The sequence below is a fragment of the Lipotes vexillifer genome, unplaced genomic scaffold, assembly GCF_000442215.2.
Source record: "Lipotes vexillifer unplaced genomic scaffold, Lipotes_vexillifer_v1.1 scaffold834, whole genome shotgun sequence".
Lineage (NCBI taxonomy): Eukaryota > Metazoa > Chordata > Mammalia > Artiodactyla > Lipotidae > Lipotes > Lipotes vexillifer.
In genome coordinates, this window is record NW_006792311.1 from 321,069 (window position 1) to 326,869 (window position 5,801).

Genomic DNA, 5,801 nt, shown 5'->3' on the forward strand with positions numbered 1-5,801 from the left:
AAGCAAGAGACTTTATTGGCAAGGGGTGCCCCGGTGGAGAGCAGCAGGGTAATGGAACCCAGGAGAACTGCTCTGCCACGTGGCTTGCATTCTCAGGTTTTATGGTAAATGGGTTGGTTTCTGGGTTGTCTCTGGCCAATCACTCTGACTCAGGGTCTTCCCTGGTGGTGTAAGTATCACTCAGCCAAGATGGATTCCAGCGAGAAGGATTCTGGGAGGTTGATTGGACATATGGACTGGCGTCTCCTCTCTCCTTTTGACCTTTCCTGAATTCTTCCGGTTGGTGGTAGCTTGTTAGTTCCTCATTCCTTACCAAGACCTCCTGTTTAAGACAACTCATGAAAGTGGTTTCTATGGTGCCTGGCCAGGGCAGGCAGTTTCAGTCATGGTTCCTCTAACAATTGCCTCCATCATCTCTGGCCTGGACTGTTTCAAGAGCCTCCCAGCTAGTAGACTGCCCTGGCACTCCATTCCCTATCATCTTTCTTAACCAGCAGCCAGAATGATCCTGTTGAAATATGTCAGGTCATGTCACACCTTGGGCCTTGAATGGCTTCCCATCTCATTCAGAGTAAAAGCCAAAGTCCTCACAGTAGCCTACAAGGCCTGAAGTGCTCTGGTCCTTCTTCCCTCTCAGACCTCACCTCTCTCTTTCTCCCTCTGCTCCAGCTACATTAACTCCTTACTGTCCCTTGACTATGTCAAGTTGCTCCTACCTCAAGACTTGTACTGTCTTTGGAAAGCTTTCCCCAAATATGTCTGCATGGCATGGGCCCTCAACTCCTTCACATCTTTGCTCAAAATGTCACCTTTAGGAGGCCTTCTCTGACCCTCTATTTTATTTCTTTTGTTAAATTTCTTTTTTTTTTTGGCCGCACTGCGCAGCTTGCGGGATCATAGAACCCATGCCCCCTGAAGTGGAAGCACGGAGTCCTAATCACTGGACCACCAGGGAATTCCCTGACCCCTTATTTTAAATACCCCCCCCAAGCACTCTCTGTTCCTTTCCCCTGCAATTGTTTTGTTAATATAACATTTACCATCATCTGATATATTTTAATGGATATATTATTTATTACCTGCACTGCCACATGCTCAAATATAAGTTTCATGAGGAGTTTGAGTTTATTGATTGAACAGTGCCAGACACAGGGAAGGCTCTACAAGAAAAATAAAAAAAGAATGAATTAATTTAGCAGTTAACATGAAAAATGAGAATTGTTTACTAAACAAAGTAACATCTGGGACACTGGATAAGAATCTGTGATTGTGCTTACAGTGGAACCTTTAAGAAGCTTAGTGGAATCCAGGCAGGTGGGACACGCTGGGGAACGCAAAACTTTGGTTTGTGTGGCTGGCTTCCCTTCTCAGCTTTTGGACTCCTTTGTTGAAGATAAGGGTGGGGCTGGTGTCATGTTCATCTTTACTTAGTTTAGCTTAGGTAAATTGAGGCTGCAGGTGTTGCGTTTTACATGATTATATCAAAGTATGTGATACTATTCAGCTAGCTTCTTCATTATCCAGTCTGTCATAAACTTTCAGTAAGAAATCTTGTGTGGCTTTTACGGAAGTGAGAATATTTATATCTCTCCCTCACCTCCTGTCATTCTTTCTTGATTCATATTCCCTTCCCTAAAGATCTAATTCATTGGAGCATCTAAAGAGCTTTTTGTTGGGTTTTATACTCCAAATGAAGCACAGTTTTACCTCAAGAAAAGAATAGAAGTTGAAAAATGAACAAATCTTTAACTCCAAGTTCTGTTTTTAGGCTGCTAGACTGTTCTCCAGTTAATCAGTGCCTGGAATATGCAGCCATCATTTGGATGACATGATTTTGCAAACGTAGTTGTTTCAAAGAACATGTTGTACTTAGTAGGGTGCAGGCAGGACCCCTCCCCCCAATTCTCCATTTAAACCATCTCTGAAGATTCACCCTTCTTCATACCTTGGGTCCCATACCTTTTAGGTAATTCTTGGATAGTAAAAAGTCTAGTCCGTATTAGAGATTCACATTTGGATAGCAATACTCTTAAAAGGGGTGGGGATCTTTTAAATATAGGGCAGTTTCCTCCTGCATGATCCCACTTTGTTCAAGTCCCACTCCCCGCTCCACATCAGTATGAATGTAGTTTACTCCTGGGACTGCATCTCTCTCCTTCTGTCCTTCCCTCCCTTCCTCTGCTCTGCCATCTCTAAATGATACAGCCACAGTCTTTCACTTTTAGACTTTCCAAAGTGCAACTGCAATTCCCATGTACCCCCAAATTCTAGGAGACACAAGTCAAGTTCTCCAAATGAGTCTCTGGAAAACTCCCTCATTTGAGGGGTAGGAACTCCCCTCTCCAGTCTCTTGTAGGGGGGGTTGGGGGAGGAATGCACAGATGCTGGGAACAGAAAAACATTCTGCTTATTCAGCCTCAGTGAATTTTTCACCACCTGCTTATTCAGCCTCAGTGAATTTTTCACCAACTCATGTAGTCTGGAGGTGGGTCATAACTTAAGGCTGATAAGACTGGTTTTTCAATGTTTTTAAAATGTTCAGAAAAACATGGAAAATACTTGACATCTTGTGCAAACAATAGAGGCCTCAGCTGAACCCGAGATTCTCTCCCACCAGTCATTTTAGATCTGTTGATCAATTTGCCTGCCATCCCCAACTCTCCCTCCTCATTTCACTCACAGTCCCTGAAATATTATATGAAAGACTCTCTCTCTGTCCAGGTAACAGATGCCTGAACTAGAGATGGACTCCTGACCCTGGGACCAATCCAAAGACTGGTCCAATCTGGTTCTCTCCTGAGAATATATACTGAGATTTAAGAGCCTGCAGTAAGATGGTGTTGCATGCTTGAACTTAAAGTTATTTAGAGTCAGGACTGAGAGTCCTAATGGGCAAACTGCTGAGTAAGCAGGAGAAGGAAGCAGAAGGAGACAGGAAAGCATATAGTCAGAGACATGGAGAGAGCAGTGTCTATTCCCTTTCCATTTCCTAGAGACATTCTACCATACTGTCTGCATTTGTTTCTATGAATTTCTCCTATGTTCTTTTTTTATAGTCTCCCTTTTTATGTCAGCTGGTTGAGTGAGAAATGACTGCTCCTTGCAAACAAATTGAACAGACTAGAATAATAAACTTGTAAAAAATTATTTTTTTCTTTATGGCATGCTTTCTCTCCCTATTTCAATATTATGCCTCAATGGATATCTTGAATTTAAAACCACATCATGATCCCCCACTACTCAAAGTACTGCCTGAGGACCAGCCGTCTAGGCATCACTAGGAGTGTGTTAGAAATGCAGGATCTCAGCCTTCCCAGACCTACTGAATCAGAGAATCCCAGGTGATTTCATATTCATTTGATAGCTTGAGAAGCCCAACTGTAATTTACTCTACACATTTAGTCAAATCAGTCTTCCTAAAATACTGCTTTCATCATGTCCCTAGAATTTTAAATGGTTCCCCATTGCTCTCAGAAAAGTCAGGTGCCCCGGCCTGACACTTAAGGCCACAGTAAAATGGACCTAATCTACCTCTCCAATCCTTCTTATATGGATGTCCCACTCCAGCTAAATCAGTCTATTCAATTATTCTCCAAATGTGCCAAGTGTATTCAAGGTCTTTGCTCATGGCATTTGCCTGTCTGGAATTTTCATACCCATCTCCCTACACATCCCTCCTTCAAAGACCAGTTCAGTTTCTACATCTCATCTCAGCTCACACTGTTGTTTCATCCTCTGAATATCTGTAAATCTACAGTGGCTATTCTAGGGTTGTGGGGATTTTTGTTTTTGCTTTTTTAATTTATAGCCTCTCCTCATCAGTGCTTATCACAGTGCAGTGCATATAGCAGTGTTTTGATTCACTGGTTACATCTTTGTTATTTAAAATGGTTTTTAATTGGGAAGAGACTTGTTACTTTATACAGCTCTAATTTTTCTAATTTCTTTGACCAAGCAGGGGTTAAGTCCAAACAGAAAGAAACTGAAAGCAGTGTGCTCATGTGCTTCAGTATTTGTAGGTGAATTTTCATCACACTCTGAGAGTGCACTTATTTCCATGACATTTTATTCCCCATCATTATACAAAGACGTGTTCTATTGATATGTAAGCAAATGTTCTATAAGTGAAGGTTCTAATGGATCTCTTTTTAAAATATATTTAAGATGTTATTGCAACTGATATTATACATACACATAGTTTAGGAGTCAATTGCTCTGTAATTCTTCTTGTGAAAAATAGTATCCCTCTCCATCCTCATCCTGCAATATCAGTCCTTGAGCTTTAGCTGAGTGAGGACTACATGAGTAGATGCCTCATGTGCTACTATGTTAAGTCTACACATGGGTTAGGCAGTTGGTCGTGAGCCGGAGGAGTAGCAGATATGAGTGGTTATAGGATTCCATTTGCAAGCCATTTTCACTCTCCCGTCCTTTAGATCAAAACTAGTAGAACATGGAAAAGCTGAGGAGACTTGAGATGGACCTGTACTGGGATCCAACAACCGAGAGTATGGTTCTCAAACCTGTGTGTGCATCAATACCACTTGGAGAGTTGTTACTGGGCCCTAACCCCAGTGATTCTGATTCAGGAGGTCTTGAGGTAAGGTCCCCAAATTTGCCTTTCTTTCTTCCTTCCTTCCTTTCTTTCTTTCTTAGCTAAGTTTTTCATTTGTTCATTTCTTGCATTTGGAGTACTCCTCAATGGCATCCTTAGCCTGAGACTCTTTGCCGTAGTCCTTAACCAACATACAACTTCAACCAACCACTTTATTAGGTTTTCCCTCTCAGTGAGTTTTACAGAGACCTACTCATTCCTCTAGTTTCTTGTTGTCATCAACCTCAATTAAGTTGGTTTGGTGTTAAGCACAAAGGGCCTCCACCAACTTGACATACATAGGCTCATCACAGTTGGATGCAAGCACACAGAGATGGACTTGGCACTTGTCTAAGGCTTTGGCAGCTTTGTGAGTTCCATGTGCTAGGCCATCGTGGAGGTAGATGGTCTTCAACACCTCTTGTAAAGCAGTATTAATGTCCATTACACCTCCAGCAGCAATGCCTTCCTTGACCATGGTGGTGGGTTATGGGTGCTGCCAATCTTGAATGCACCCGAGCCTCTGCCTCCACTGTGGTGTCAGGGAAACAGCAAGGGTTTTCCTTTCTAACAGAATCCTAGATGATTCCTAGCTGATGCTACTGCATCAGGAATCACTAGGACTGCGTTTGAGACTGCATTTGAGAATGCAGGACTGCAAATGCAAGACTGCATTTGAGAATCACTAGTATAGTGGGGAGAAAAATAACAAAAGGGAAAAAGAGCCAAATTAGTATGATTTGTTAGTCCAGGTCCCTCTTGATATCTATTTTTTGAAGGTGTGAAAATTGTAACATTAATTCAAATAACAGCATTTAATTTAACAAAGAGAAAAGTCATAGTTTGTTTAAATAGAGCTAGTTATGGTTTTTGCTCTTTATATCTAACATTTACAAACATCAATCTCTATCTGAAAAAAGATTTTAGTTTTATTTATTAAAATTTGTGAATGTGAAGGAAATATGTTTTGATTTCATATGACAGTGAAATTAGTAAACAATAATATAATCTGCAGATTGCTTTCATCTTGTGCTATTTATTTATTTATTTTTGGCTGTGTTGGGTCTTCATTTCTGTGCAAGGGCTTTCTCTAGTTGTGGCAAGTGGGGGCCACTCCTCATCGTGGTGCGCGGGCCTCTCACTATCATGGCCTCTCTTGTTGCAGAGCACAGGCTCCAGACGCGCAGGCTCAGTAATTGTGGCTCAC

The 5,801-nt window shown here is 41.7% G+C and overlaps 1 pseudogene; it reads right to left on the reverse strand.

The window, feature by feature from the left end:
- Positions 1 to 4,673: 4,673 nt before the first annotated feature.
- LOC103080621 (40S ribosomal protein S12 pseudogene) lies at positions 4,674 to 5,072 on the reverse strand (annotated as a pseudogene).
- Positions 5,073 to 5,801: the final 729 nt, after the last annotated feature.